Source organism: Mya arenaria, chromosome 9 (genome assembly GCF_026914265.1).
Source record: "Mya arenaria isolate MELC-2E11 chromosome 9, ASM2691426v1".
In the NCBI taxonomy this organism is placed as follows: domain Eukaryota; kingdom Metazoa; phylum Mollusca; class Bivalvia; order Myida; family Myidae; genus Mya; species Mya arenaria.
Genome location: NC_069130.1, coordinates 59,298,353 through 59,312,850, shown reverse-complemented (window position 1 = coordinate 59,312,850; position 14,498 = coordinate 59,298,353).

The window sequence follows — 14,498 nt, the reverse complement described above, 5'->3', positions numbered from 1 at the left end:
CGTGTCGCGCGGCACACATGCGCGACGTGTCGCGCGCAAGATCCACGTCCGACTCTGAAGGACTTGGTCACATTGAAATGTAATCATTATGGGATTTTGCATATACGCTGGTAGGGAATAGGCGGTCGTGTCCGGGCTGTAACTTAATCATGCAATATAGTAATTAGAAATAACCTGGCATGTTAAGCCAATAAATACAACTTGTAACGTGCAAATCCGAGTTTATACCTCGAAGATCAAGGCCCCACTTAACGGTTTATTATAATTCTGCCTAAATGCACCTGGAGTATACCTTGTATGTAGCCTCGCAACTCTCGCGTCACTACCTTGTAGTTCAAGGTCACATTTAAAGTTAAAAATAATGAAAATGCACCATATATGCACAGACAGTATACTAGTATGTGCTTTGCTGTAACATTGTCATGCATTGTGGGATTTTTCATGTGGAACACGCATGTTCTTATTTCTAGATATGTCGCTAGCAAGTCTCATGTCCTAGTTGTTCATCGCCCCCGACACGTGTGGTCATCGCCCCCGACACATGTGGTCATCGCCCCCGACACGTGTGGTCATCGCCCCCGACACGTGTGGTCATCGCCCCCGACACGTGTGGTCCTTTGTTATTATTTCCTCAATGGAGGCATGCATATTTGTCATTCTCCCAGTCACTTGATATGCTTATAATTTATGTTAGTTCTTCTTTAAAGGTGGCACAATTGTAATTGCATTAGTCTCGGTATGGTTGAGAATGTTTACCTACAGCAAAGGTAGATGCAACAGTGTCAATGTCCCTTATGAACGGCTTACAGCATTCTGGATTTAAATGAGAATGTTCATTGACAGCAATATAAGGTGCGACACTGTCAACGCCCATCATGACCGGCTTACAGCAGTCTCGGTTTGATTAAGACTGTCCATTGACAGCAAACTTGGATGCAAGACTATCAACGCTCCTAATGACCAGCTTACAAATCGGTTTGATTAAGAATATTCATTGACAGCAATATAAGGTGCGACACTGCCAACGCCCATTATGACCGGCTTACAGCAGTTTCGGTTTGATTGAGAATATCCACTGACAGCAATGTCAGGTGCAAGGCTGTCAACGCCCCTAATGGCCGGATTACAGTAGCTTCGGTTTGATTAAACTCTTCATTGACAGCAATGGTAAGTGTAACAATATCGTCGCCTTTAATAATCGGCTTACAGCAGTCTCAGTTGGATTAAATTGTTCATTGACAGCAATGGTAGGCGCGACACTGTTTACGTCACTAATGACCGGCTCGCAGCAGTCTCGAACTGTTCATTGACAGCCAATGGTAGGTGTGACACTGATAACGTCACAACTGACCGGCTTACACCAGTCTCGAACTGTTCATTGACAGCCAATGGTAGGTGCGACACTTATAACGTCACTAATGACCGACTTGCTTACAGCAGTCTCGAACTGTTCATTGACAGCCAATGGTAGGTGCAACACTGATAACGTCACAAATGACCGGCTTACACCAGTCTCGAACTGTTCATTGACAGCCAATGGTAGGTGCGACACTGATACCGTCACTAATGACCGACTTGCTTACAGCAGTCCCGAACTGTTCCTTGACAGCCAATGGTAGGTGCGACACTGATAACGTCACAAATGACCGGCTTACACCAGTCTCGAACTGATCATTGACAGCCAATGGAAGGTGCGACACTGATAACGTCACAAATGACCGCCTTACACCAGTCTCGAACTGTTCATTGACAGCAATGGTAGGTGCGACACTGTTTTCGTCACTAATGACCGGCTTACACCCGTCTCGAACTGATTATTGACAGCAATGGTAGATGCGACACTGTTTACTTCACTAATGACCAGCTTACACCAGTCTCGAACTGTTCATTGACAACAATGGTAGGTTCAAGTCGGTCAATGACCCTAATGATGGTAGGTGCGACACTGTTTACGTCACTAATGACCGGCTTACACCAGTCTCGAACTGTTCATTGACAGCCAATGGTAGGTGCGACACTGTTTACGTCACTAATGACCGGCTTACAGCAGTCTCAAACTGTTCATTGACAGTCAATGGTAGGTGCGACACTGATAACGTCACTAATGGCTGGCTTACACCAGTCTCGAACTGTACATTGACAGCCAATGGTAGGTGCGACACTGATAACGTCACTAATGACCGGCTTACACCAGTCTCGAACTGTTCATTGACAGCCAATGGTAGGTGCGACACTTATAACGTCACTAATGACCGACTTGCTTACAGCAGTCTCGAACTGTTCATTGACAGCCAATGGTAGGTGCGACACTGTTTACGTCACTAATGACCGGCTTGCACCAGTCTCAAACTGTTCATTGACAGCCAATGGTAGGTGCGACACTGTTTACGTCACTAATGGCTGGCTTACACCAGTCTCGAACTGTTTATTTGACAGCAATGGAAGGTGCGACACTGATAACGTCACTAATGACCGGCTTGCACCAGTCTCGAACTGTTTATTTGACAGCAATGGAAGGTGCGACACTGATAACGTCACTAATGACCGGCTTGCACCAGTCTCGAACTGTTCATTGACAGCCAATGGTAGGTGCGACACTGTTTACGTCACTAATGACCGGCTTGCACCAGTCTCGAACTGTTCATTGACAGCAATGGTAGGTGCGACACTGTTAACGTCACTAATGACCGGCTTGCACCAGTCTCGAACTGTTCATTGACAGCCAATGATAGGTGCGACACTGTTTACGTCACTAATGACCGGCTTGCACCAGTCTCGAACTGTTCATTGACAGCCAATGGTAGGTGCGACACTGATAACGTCACTAATGACCGGCTTGCACCAGTCTCGAACTGTTCATTGACGGCCAATGGTAGGTGTGACACTGATAACGTTACTAATGACCGGCTTGCACCAGTCTCGAACAGTTCATTGACAGCCAATGGTAGGTGCGACACTGTTTACGTCACTAATGACCGACTTGCTTACAGCAGTCTCGAACTGTTCATTGACAGCCGATGGTAGGTGCGACACTGTTTACGTCACTAATGACCGGCTTACAGCAGTCTCGAACTGTTCATTGACAGCCGATGGTAGGTGCGACACTGTTTACGTCACTAATGACCGGCTAAAACCAGTCTCTAACTGTTCATTGACAGCCAATGGTAGGTGCGACTTTGTTTACGTCACTAATGACCACCTTTCACCAGTCTCGAACTGTTCATTGACAACAATTGTAGGTGCGACACTGTTTACGTCACTAATGACAGGCTTACACTCGTCTCGAACTGTTCATTGACAGTAATGGTAGATGCGACACTGTTTACTTCACTAATGACCAGCTTACACCAGTCTCGAACTGTTCATTGACAGCAATGGTAGATGCGACACTGTTTACTTCACTAATGACCAGCTTACACACGTCTCGAACTGTTCATTGACAATAATGGTAGGTTCAAGTCTGTCAATGACCCTAATGATCGGCTTACAGTAGCATCGGTTCGATTGAGATGTGAACTGACAGTAGATTAATGTGTAACACACTGTCACTGTCCCAAATGCCCGGTTAACTCGAGACTCTGTTTTTGGTCGAGAATGTTCACTGACAGCAATGCTAGGTGTGACACTGTCAACACCCCTCAGGACTGTCTTACATCAGCCTTGGTTTTATTGAGACTGTTTATAGACAACAATGTTAGGTGCAAAAGTGTCAATGTCCCGTAATAGACAACAATGTTAGGTGCAAAAGTGTCAATGTCCCGTAATAGACAACAATGTTAGGTGCAAAAGTGTCAATGTCCCGTAATAGACAACAATGTTAGGTGCAAAAGTGTCAATGTCCCGTAATAGACAACAATGTTAGGTGCAAAAGTGTCAATGTCCCGTAATAGACAACAATGTTAGGTGCAAAAGTGTCAATGTCCCGTAATAGACAACAATGTTAGGTGCAAAAGTGTCAATGTCCCGTAATAGACAACAATGTTAGGTGCAAAAGTGTCAATGTCCCGTAATAGACAACAATGTTAGGTGCAAAAGTGTCAATGTCCCGTAATAGACAACAATGTTAGGTGCAAAAGTGTCAATGTCCCGTAATAGACAACAATGTTAGGTGCAAAAGTGTCAATGTCCCGTAATAGACAACAATGTTAGGTGCAAAAGTGTCAATGTCCCGTAATAGACAACAATGTTAGGTGCAAAAGTGTCAATGTCCCGTAATAGACAACAATGTTAGGTGCAAAAGTGTCAATGTCCCGTAATAGACAACAATGTTAGGTGCAAAAGTGTCAATGTCCCGTAATAGACAACAATGTTAGGTGCAAAAGTGTCAATGTCCCGTAATAGACAACAATGTTAGGTGCAAAAGTGTCAATGTCCCGAAATAGACAACAATGTTAGGTGCAAAAGTGTCAATGTCCCGTAATAGACAACAATGTTAGGTGCAAAAGTGTCAATGTCCCGTAATAGACAACAATGTTAGGTGCAAAAGTGTCAATGTCCCGTAATAGACAACAATGTTAGGTGCAAAAGTGTCAATGTCCCGTAATAGACAACAATGTTAGGTGCAAAAGTGTCAATGTCCCGTAATAGACAACAATGTTAGGTGCAAAAGTGTCAATGTCCCGTAATAGACAACAATGTTAGGTGCAAAGTGTCAATGTCCCGTAATAGACAACAATGTTAGGTGCAAAAGTGTCAATGTCCCGTAATAGACAACAATGTTAGGTGCAAAAGTGTCAATGTCCCGTAATAGACAACAATGTTAGGTGCAAAAGTGTCAATGTCCCGTAATAGACAACAATGTTAGGTGCAAAAGTGTCAATGTCCCGTAATAGACAACAATGTTAGGTGCAAAAGTGTCAATGTCCCGTAATAGACAACAATGTTAGGTGCAAAAGTGTCAATGTCCCGAATTACCGATTACCTAATCATTGAGAGCAAGTTTAGATGCAAGACTATGATCGCCCCTAGTGACCGGCCTACAAATCGGTTAGATAGAGACTTTCCTATACAAGAAGTTTAGATGCAAGACTGTCAACGCCTCTAGTGACCGGCTTACAAATCGGTTAGATAGAGACTTTCCTATACAAGAAGTTTAGATGCAAGACTGTCAACGCCTCTAGTGACCGGCTTACAAATCGGTTAGATAGAGACTTTCCTATACAAGAAGTTTAGATGCAAGACTGTCAACGCCTCTAGTGACCGGCTTACAAATCGGTTAGATAGAGACTTTCCTATACAAGAAGTTTAGATGCAAGACTGTCAACGCCTCTAGTGACCGGCTTACAAATCGGTTAGATAGAGACTTTCCTATACAAGAAGTTTAGATGCAAGACTGTCAACGCCTCTAGTGACCGGCTTACAAATCGGTTAGATAGAGACTTTCCTATACAAGAAGTTTAGATGCAAGACTGTCAACGCCCCTAGTGACCGGCTTACAAATCGGTTAGATAGAGACTTTCTTATACAATAAGTTTAGATGCAAGACTATGATCGCCCCTAGTGACCGGCCTACAAATCGGTTAGATAGAGACTTTCCTATACAAGAAGTTTAGATGCAAGACTGTCAACGCCCCTAGTGACCGGCTTACAAATCGGTTAGATAGAGACTTTCTTATACAATAAGTTTAGATGCAAGACTATGATCGCCCCTAGTGACCGGCCTACAAATCGGTTAGATAGAGACTTTCCTATACAAGAAGTTTAGATGCAAGACTGTCAACGCCCCTAGTGACCGGCTTACAAATCGGTTAGATAGAGACTTTCTTATACAATAAGTTTAGATGCAAGACTATGATCGCCCCTAGTGACCGGCCTACAAATCGGTTAGATAGAGACTTTCCTATACAAGAAGTTTAGATGCAAGACTATGATCGCCCCTAGTGACCGGGCTACAAATCGGTTAGATAGAGACTTTCCTATACAAGAAGTTTAGATGCAAGACTGTCAACGCCTCTAGTGACCGGCCTACAAATCGGTTAGATAGAGACTTTCCTATACAAGAAGTTTAGATGCAAGACTGTCAACGCCTCTAGTGACCGGCCTACAAATCGGTTAGATAGAGACTTTCCTATACAAGAAGTTTAGATGCAAGACTGTCAACGCCTCTAGTGACCGGCTTACAAATCGGTTAGATAGAGACTTTCCTATACAAGAAGTTTAGATGCAAGACTATGATCGCCCCTAGTGACCGGCCTACAAATCGGTTAGATAGAGACTTTCATATACAAGAAGTTTAGATGCAAGACTATGATCGCCCCTAGTGACCGGCCTACAAATCGGTTAGATAGAGACTTTCCTATACAAGAAGTTTAGATGCAAGACTATGATCGCCCCTAGTGACCGGCCTACAAATCGGTTAGATAGAGACTTTCCTATACAAGAAGTTTAGATGCAAGACTGTCAACGCCTCTAGTGACCGGCCTACAAATCAGTTAGATAGAGACTTTCCTATACAAGAAGTTTAGATGCAAGACTGTCAACGCCTCTAGTGACCGGCCTACAAATCGGTTAGATAGAGACTTTCCTATACAAGAGGTTTAGATGCAAGACTGTCAACGCCTCTAGTGACCGGCTTACAAATCGGTTAGATAGAGACTTTCCTATACAAGAAGTTTAGATGCAAGACTGTGATCGCCCCTAGTGACCGGCTTACAAATCGGTTAGATAGAGACTTTCCTATACAAGAAGTTTAGATGCAAGACTATGATCACCCCTAGTGACCGGCCTACAAATCGGTTAGATAGAGACTTTCCTATACAAGAAGTTTAGATGCAAGACTATGATCACCCCTAGTGACCGGCTTACAAATCGGTTAGATAGAGACTTTCCTATACAAGAAGTTTAGATGCAAGACTGTCAACGCCTCTAGTGACCGGCTTACAAATCGGTTAGATAGAGACTTTCCTATACAAGAAGTTTAGATGCAAGACTATGATCACCCCTAGTGACCGGCCTACAAATCGGTTAGATAGAGACTTTCCTATGCAAGAAGTTTAGATGCAAGACTGTCAACGCCTCTAGTGACCGGCTTACAAATCGGTTAGATAGAGACTTTCCTATACAAGAAGTTTAGATGCAAGACTATGATCACCCCTAGTGACCGGCCTACAAATCGGTTAGATAGAGACTTTCCTATACAAGAAGTTTAGATGCAAGACTATGATCGCCCCTAGTGACCGGCCTACAAATCGGTTAGATAGAGACTTTCCTATACAAGAAGTTTAGATGCAAGACTATGATCGCCCCTAGTGACCGGCTTACAAATCGGTTAGATAGAGACTTTCCTATACAAGAAGTTTAGATGCAAGACTGTCAACGCCTCTAGTGACCGGCCTACAAATCGGTTAGATAGAGACTTTCCTATACAAGAAGTTTAGATGCAAGACTATGATCGCCCCTAGTGACCGGCCTACAAATCGGTTGGATAGAGACTTTCCTATGCAAGAAGTTTAGATGCAAGACTGTCAACGCCTCTAGTGACCGGCTTACAAATCGGTTAGATAGAGACTTTCCTATACAAGAAGTTTAGATGCAAGACTATGATCACCCCTAGTGACCGGCCTACAAATCGGTTAGATAGAGACTTTCCTATACAAGAAGTTTAGATGCAAGACTGTCAACGCCTCTAGTGACCGGCTTACAAATCGGTTAGATAGAGACTTTCCTATACAAGAAGTTTAGATGCAAGACTATGATCGCCCCTAGTGACCGGCCTACAAATCGGTTAGATAGAGACTTTCCTATACAAGAAGTTTAGATGCAAGACTATGATCGCCCCTAGTGACCGGCCTACAAATCGGTTAGATAGAGACTTTCCTATACAAGAAGTTTAGATGCAAGACTATGATCACCCCTAGTGACCGGCCTACAAATCGGTTAGATAGAGACTTTCCTATACAAGAAGTTTAGATGCAAGACTATGATCACCCCTAGTGACCGGCCTACAAATCGGTTAGATAGAGACTTTCCTATACAAGAAGTTTAGATGCAAGACTATGATCGCCCCTAGTGACCGGCCTACAAATCGGTTAGATAGAGACTTTCCTATACAAGAAGTTTAGATGCAAGACTATGATCACCCCTAGTGACCGGCCTACAAATCGGTTAGATAGAGACTTTCCTATACAAGAAGTTTAGATGCAAGACTATGATCACCCCTAGTGACCGGCCTACAAATCGGTTAGATAGAGACTTTCCTATACAAGAAGTTTAGATGCAAGACTATGATCGCCTCTAGTGACCGGCTTACAAATCGGTTAGATAGAGACTTTCCTATACAAGAAGTTTAGATGCAAGACTATGATCACCCCTAGTGACCGGCTTACAAATCGGTTAGATAGAGACTTTCCTATACAAGAAGTTTAGATGCAAGACTATGATCACCCCTAGTGACCGGCTTACAAATCGGTTAGATAGAGACTTTCCTATACAAGAAGTTTAGATGCAAGACTATGATCACCCCTAGTGACCGGCCTACAAATCGGTTAGATAGAGACTTTCCTATACAAGAAGTTTAGATGCAAGACAATGATCGCCTCTAGTGACCGGCCTACAAATCGGTTAGATAGAGACTTTCCTATGCAAGAAGTTTAGATGCAAGACTGTCAACGCCCCTAGTGACCGGCTTACAAATCGGTTAGATAGAGACTTTCCTATGCAAGAAGTTTAGATGCAAGACTGTCAACGCCTCTAGTGACCGGCTTACAAATCGGTTAGATAGAGACTTTCCTATACAAGAAGTTTAGATGCAAGACTGTCAACGCCTCTAGTGACCGGCTTACAAATCGGTTAGATAGAGACTTTCCTATACAAGAAGTTTAGATGCAAGACTATGATCACCCCTAGTGACCGGCCTACAAATCGGTTAGATAGAGACTTTCCTATACAAGAAGTTTAGATGCAAGACTATGATCGCCCCTAGTGACCGGCTTACAAATCGGTTAGATAGAGACTTTCCTATACAAGAAGTTTAGATGCAAGACTATGATCACCCCTAGTGACCGGCCTACAAATCGGTTAGATAGAGACTTTCCTATACAAGAAGTTTAGATGCAAGACTGTCAACGCCTCTAGTGACCGGCTTACAAATCGGTTAGATAGAGACTTTCCTATACAAGAAGTTTAGATGCAAGACTATGATCGCCCCTAGTGACCGGCCTACAAATCGGTTAGATAGAGACTTTCCTATACAAGAAGTTTAGATGCAAGACTGTCAACGCCCCTAGTGACCGGCTTACAAATCGGTTAGATAGAGACTTTCCTATGCAAGAAGTTTAGATGCAAGACTGTCAACGCCTCTAGTGACCGGCTTACAAATCGGTTAGATAGAGACTTTCCTATGCAAGAAGTTTAGATGCAAGACTGTCAACGCCCCTAGTGACCGGCTTACAAATCGGTTAGATAGAGACTTTCCTATGCAAGAAGTTTAGATGCAAGACTGTCAACGCCTCTAGTGACCGGCCTACAAATCGGTTAGATAGAGACTTTCCTATACAAGAAGTTTAGATGCAAGACTGTCAACGCCTCTAGTGACCGGCCTACAAATCGGTTAGATAGAGACTTTCCTATACAAGAAGTTTAGATGCAAGACTGTCAACGCCCCTAGTGACCGGCTTACAAATCGGTTAGATAGAGACTTTCCTATACAAGAAGTTTAGATGCAAGACTATGATCACCCCTAGTGACCGGCCTACAAATCGGTTAGATAGAGACTTTCCTATACAAGAAGTTTAGATGCAAGACTATGATCACCCCTAGTGACCGGCCTACAAATCGGTTAGATAGAGACTTTCCTATACAAGAAGTTTAGATGCAAGACTATGATCGCCCCTAGTGACCGGCCTACAAATCGGTTAGATAGAGACTTTCCTATACAAGAAGTTTAGATGCAAGACTATGATCACCCCTAGTGACCGGCCTACAAATCGGTTAGATAGAGACTTTCCTATACAAGAAGTTTAGATGCAAGACTATGATCACCCCTAGTGACCGGCCTACAAATCGGTTAGATAGAGACTTTCCTATACAAGAAGTTTAGATGCAAGACTATGATCGCCTCTAGTGACCGGCTTACAAATCGGTTAGATAGAGACTTTCCTATACAAGAAGTTTAGATGCAAGACTATGATCACCCCTAGTGACCGGCTTACAAATCGGTTAGATAGAGACTTTCCTATACAAGAAGTTTAGATGCAAGACTATGATCACCCCTAGTGACCGGCTTACAAATCGGTTAGATAGAGACTTTCCTATACAAGAAGTTTAGATGCAAGACTATGATCACCCCTAGTGACCGGCCTACAAATCGGTTAGATAGAGACTTTCCTATACAAGAAGTTTAGATGCAAGACTATGATCGCCTCTAGTGACCGGCCTACAAATCGGTTAGATAGAGACTTTCCTATGCAAGAAGTTTAGATGCAAGACTGTCAACGCCCCTAGTGACCGGCTTACAAATCGGTTAGATAGAGACTTTCCTATGCAAGAAGTTTAGATGCAAGACTGTCAACGCCTCTAGTGACCGGCTTACAAATCGGTTAGATAGAGACTTTCCTATGCAAGAAGTTTAGATGCAAGACTGTCAACGCCCCTAGTGACCGGCTTACAAATCGGTTAGATAGAGACTTTCCTATGCAAGAAGTTTAGATGCAAGACTGTCAACGCCTCTAGTGACCGGCCTACAAATCGGTTAGATAGAGACTTTCCTATACAAGAAGTTTAGATGCAAGACTGTCAACGCCTCTAGTGACCGGCCTACAAATCGGTTAGATAGAGACTTTCCTATACAAGAAGTTTAGATGCAAGACTGTCAACGCCCCTAGTGACCGGCTTACAAATCGGTTAGATAGAGACTTTCCTATACAAGAAGTTTAGATACAAGACTGTCAACGCCTCTAGTGACCGGCTTACAAATCGGTTAGATAGAGACTTTCCTATACAAGAAGTTTAGATGCAAGACTGTCAACGCCTCTAGTGACAGGCCTAAAAATCGGTTAGATAGAGACTTTCCTATACAAGAAGTTTAGATGCAAGACTGTCAACGCCTCAAGTGACCGGCTTACAAATCGGTTTGACTGAGACTTTCATTGACAGCAATAGTAGGTGCAAGACTGTCAACTCCCCTTACAACTCCCCAATGATCGGCTTACAAAAATGTTTATGTTTTAATTCTTAAAATGAGCATTTGCGATTGTAAAACAAAATTCACATGATTGTATTGTCAACAAGCACGTTCAAAATGGTAAAAACAATGACAAACTGTATTGCATTGAGAGGAACATTTTAAAAGTACAACAGGGCCTTTGACAGTGATAGTGATACAGACATGCTTATTGCATAGTTAGGTTTCGTAGTTTCTAGAGTGTATCATTGATAGTGTTGTATGATGCTGAGGTTTGATGAAAAAAAAAAATGTAATAAAAGCTATAAGAGAACGTAGCTGACGAGTTTGATCGATACTATATCTTTAAATACCCATCAAATGTGTCCAACGTTTGGTAATAACGGTATAAGACATACGTCTTTTTGTATCTTGACTTTTCTTTAATCATTATATACAATTGTTTGTTTATAAAGGTTGTTTATTTTATAGTATCACTATACAAGAGTAATGACACAACATTGAAACATACTCAATACTGACGTCGCGTTTCCATGCTATAATATGAAGCCATCTTTCATTAAAAGAAAATTCGCATTCTCTTGAAGATTCTCATTTTAGTATAGTTAAGTTTAAACTTATTTCTTTTACAACGATTATGAAACAAGTTATTACAACATTATATTAATCGCTCTCGTTGGCACGATGTTACGCGAGAGTGTGGTCTTGTGTTGTGGGGGAAACCGGAGTACCCGGAGGAAACCCACTTGTCCAGCTTGGTGACCAAGCTCACATGCGCCCAGGCCGGGAATCGAACCCGGGTCGCCTTGGTGAGAAGCGTGTGCGCTAACCGGACAACCAGTTAAGTATAGTTTTATAAATCTACGCCTAAAGTCACTTAATTATAAACATCGTTACTACAACTTTTAAGTATTTGCAGTCATATTTTTCAGTATTTATTATTAAAAGAGTTCGTTTTTTATAAAAAAAATTATTTTCGATGATATAGAATACGTTTGGCGGGAAATTACTCGTGGGAATATTTTAAAAACCTCGGCGGGCATTTTGGATGACGTCATTTCTTTGACACACGTGTTCCCCATATTCCCCACCACAGAAACGGACGTCATTCAAAATGGCAGACGAGTATTTAAAATATTAACGCCACAAAGTAATTTGAAAATTCCCGCCAATATATAAGGTGACTGTTTCATCGCTGAATATGTGTTCATGGTCTTTCTTATTGCATTAGGGACCGTATGAACGTGTTTCTAGAAGAACAGCGAACATGATCGTAATAATTCCCCTTTTTACATGTGAATGTTATACATCTCCACCGTAGGTATGACTAAATGCCGTTCTCGGACAGGACCGGATCGATAGTATATACAGACGTTAGTTCAACAGTTTTATTTGTGGAATTAAAATTAAGGGGCGACGTAAAGAAGAAGGGCCGGATGGAGATAAAACTCTAGCAATTCATGTAATGTTGCCCTTCTTATACGTAGCGTCAGTGAAAATCTTAAGTTTATTCCCTGTGTTATTGATAGCCACAAATGTGACATATCATACTCGAATAGTACGTTTTTTGAGCTAATACTCCAACCGTAACTATTCGGCCACGTCAGGCAAGTTCGGAAGGACGATAATTTCTTTGGATTAAACAATAGCCGAGTGTTTTCTTGTTGGTTTCTACTCGTGTATGGTTTGGTTTTGGTTTTCTATGATTGGGGTCATTCTGTCTATGGTTATCGGATTAGTTCCGTCCTTATTCACGGCACCACCTGCAAATGTGGACCCTAGGACTTTGTTCACTTGGGACAAGAATATCAAAGGGGAGCTTTGTGGACGAGGTTGCGATGGTGAAGACAAAACACCACAATCTATTGTTGATGAAGAGATGAAGTTCCTTGACAAGAATGATGGTACAAAGGGCGTTTTCAGTATGAACGATGAGATCTAGAGCGCAAATGACTGAATTGACTGCTACATGGAGATGGGAAAATGCTCAACTATGTAAGTGGTTGATAAGCCGCTGAAAGAATTATGAGTGTGCTGATATATACAGATTGCTATAATACACCACCCAATCCATACAAGACCGTCCCAGCTTCCGCCGTTTCGGTTGCTACCTAACTTTCTCAGTCAGTTTGTTTTGCATGGTAATGACCTCGTCCATTGTTTTAGTGGATCAGGTCAAATGCATGTATTTAACTGGTCAAATGCGTGTATTTAACTGGTCAAATGCGTGTATTTAACTGATCAAATGCGTGTATTTAACTGGTCAAATGCGTGTATTTAACTGGTCAAATGCGTGTATTTAACTGATCAAATGCGTGTATTTAACTGGTCAAATGCGTGTATTTAACTCATCAAATGCGTGTATTTAACTCATCAAATGCGTGTATTTAACTGATCAAATGCACATCCAACTGTTCAATTATAATGGATTTATTTCTAGCTCTACAGAATATATTGCAGCAATCTAATGCAGGATACTGGTGTAGGCATAACATTTCCGTTGTGAAAATGGGCTTACCATTAGGCAAAACCAGACGGAGTATATGTTTTGAGTGAGTTTGCTGATAGGCTTTTGGTATACCAACACAATATTACACTTTCTAAATATCCACATATAGCAAAGAAAAATATATTTATGAAACTAAAACAATATATTATAAACCCTGCTGGTAATTACTTTAGGCTTCTCATTATGCACCAGTCAATTGAAACCACGCCCCCAACAGGTCCGGGGGTTTACCGGGGATAGCCGGGAAAATGGGCCGTGTTTTTACCTTCCAGGTGGCCCCGTAGTCCCGGGTGAATGACGTGGTTTTGTGTTCGCAAAAATATAGCGGGGTTGGCTGGACCGAAAGTCAAAGTCCCCGCTATTTCCCCGACCTGGGGGGGGGGGGGGGCGTGGTTACAATTGACTGGTGTATTAAATTGTATCTTTAACAACTACATTGATAGCAGGCTTTACCATATAACGTTTATGTTAGTATAATGTCTATGCGTGGGTTTCGGTTTCGCGAAAACGATTTTGAAATTGAAGCCCTTGAAAACATATAATCAGTTTCGTATAGTCTAATGTTTTGTGACGCAAATATTGAACTTCCATAAACAGATATAGTAGTATTCGTAGAAGTGTTCTAGTTTGAAACCAAACACGCTCTTTTCAGAATTGGATCTCAGCTATATTTGAGAGCAAATGAATTCCTAATATCTAATGCTTCATTATAAATTAAATTACGTACATGTATTCAATTTATACCGCTCCCAATCTTGCGTGTAAATTTATTAAATTTACACGCAAGATTGGGTGCGGTATAAATTGAACACATGTACGGTAATAGTAGTAATGTTAGGAGAAAACGATGAAACGATACGATGAAAATTT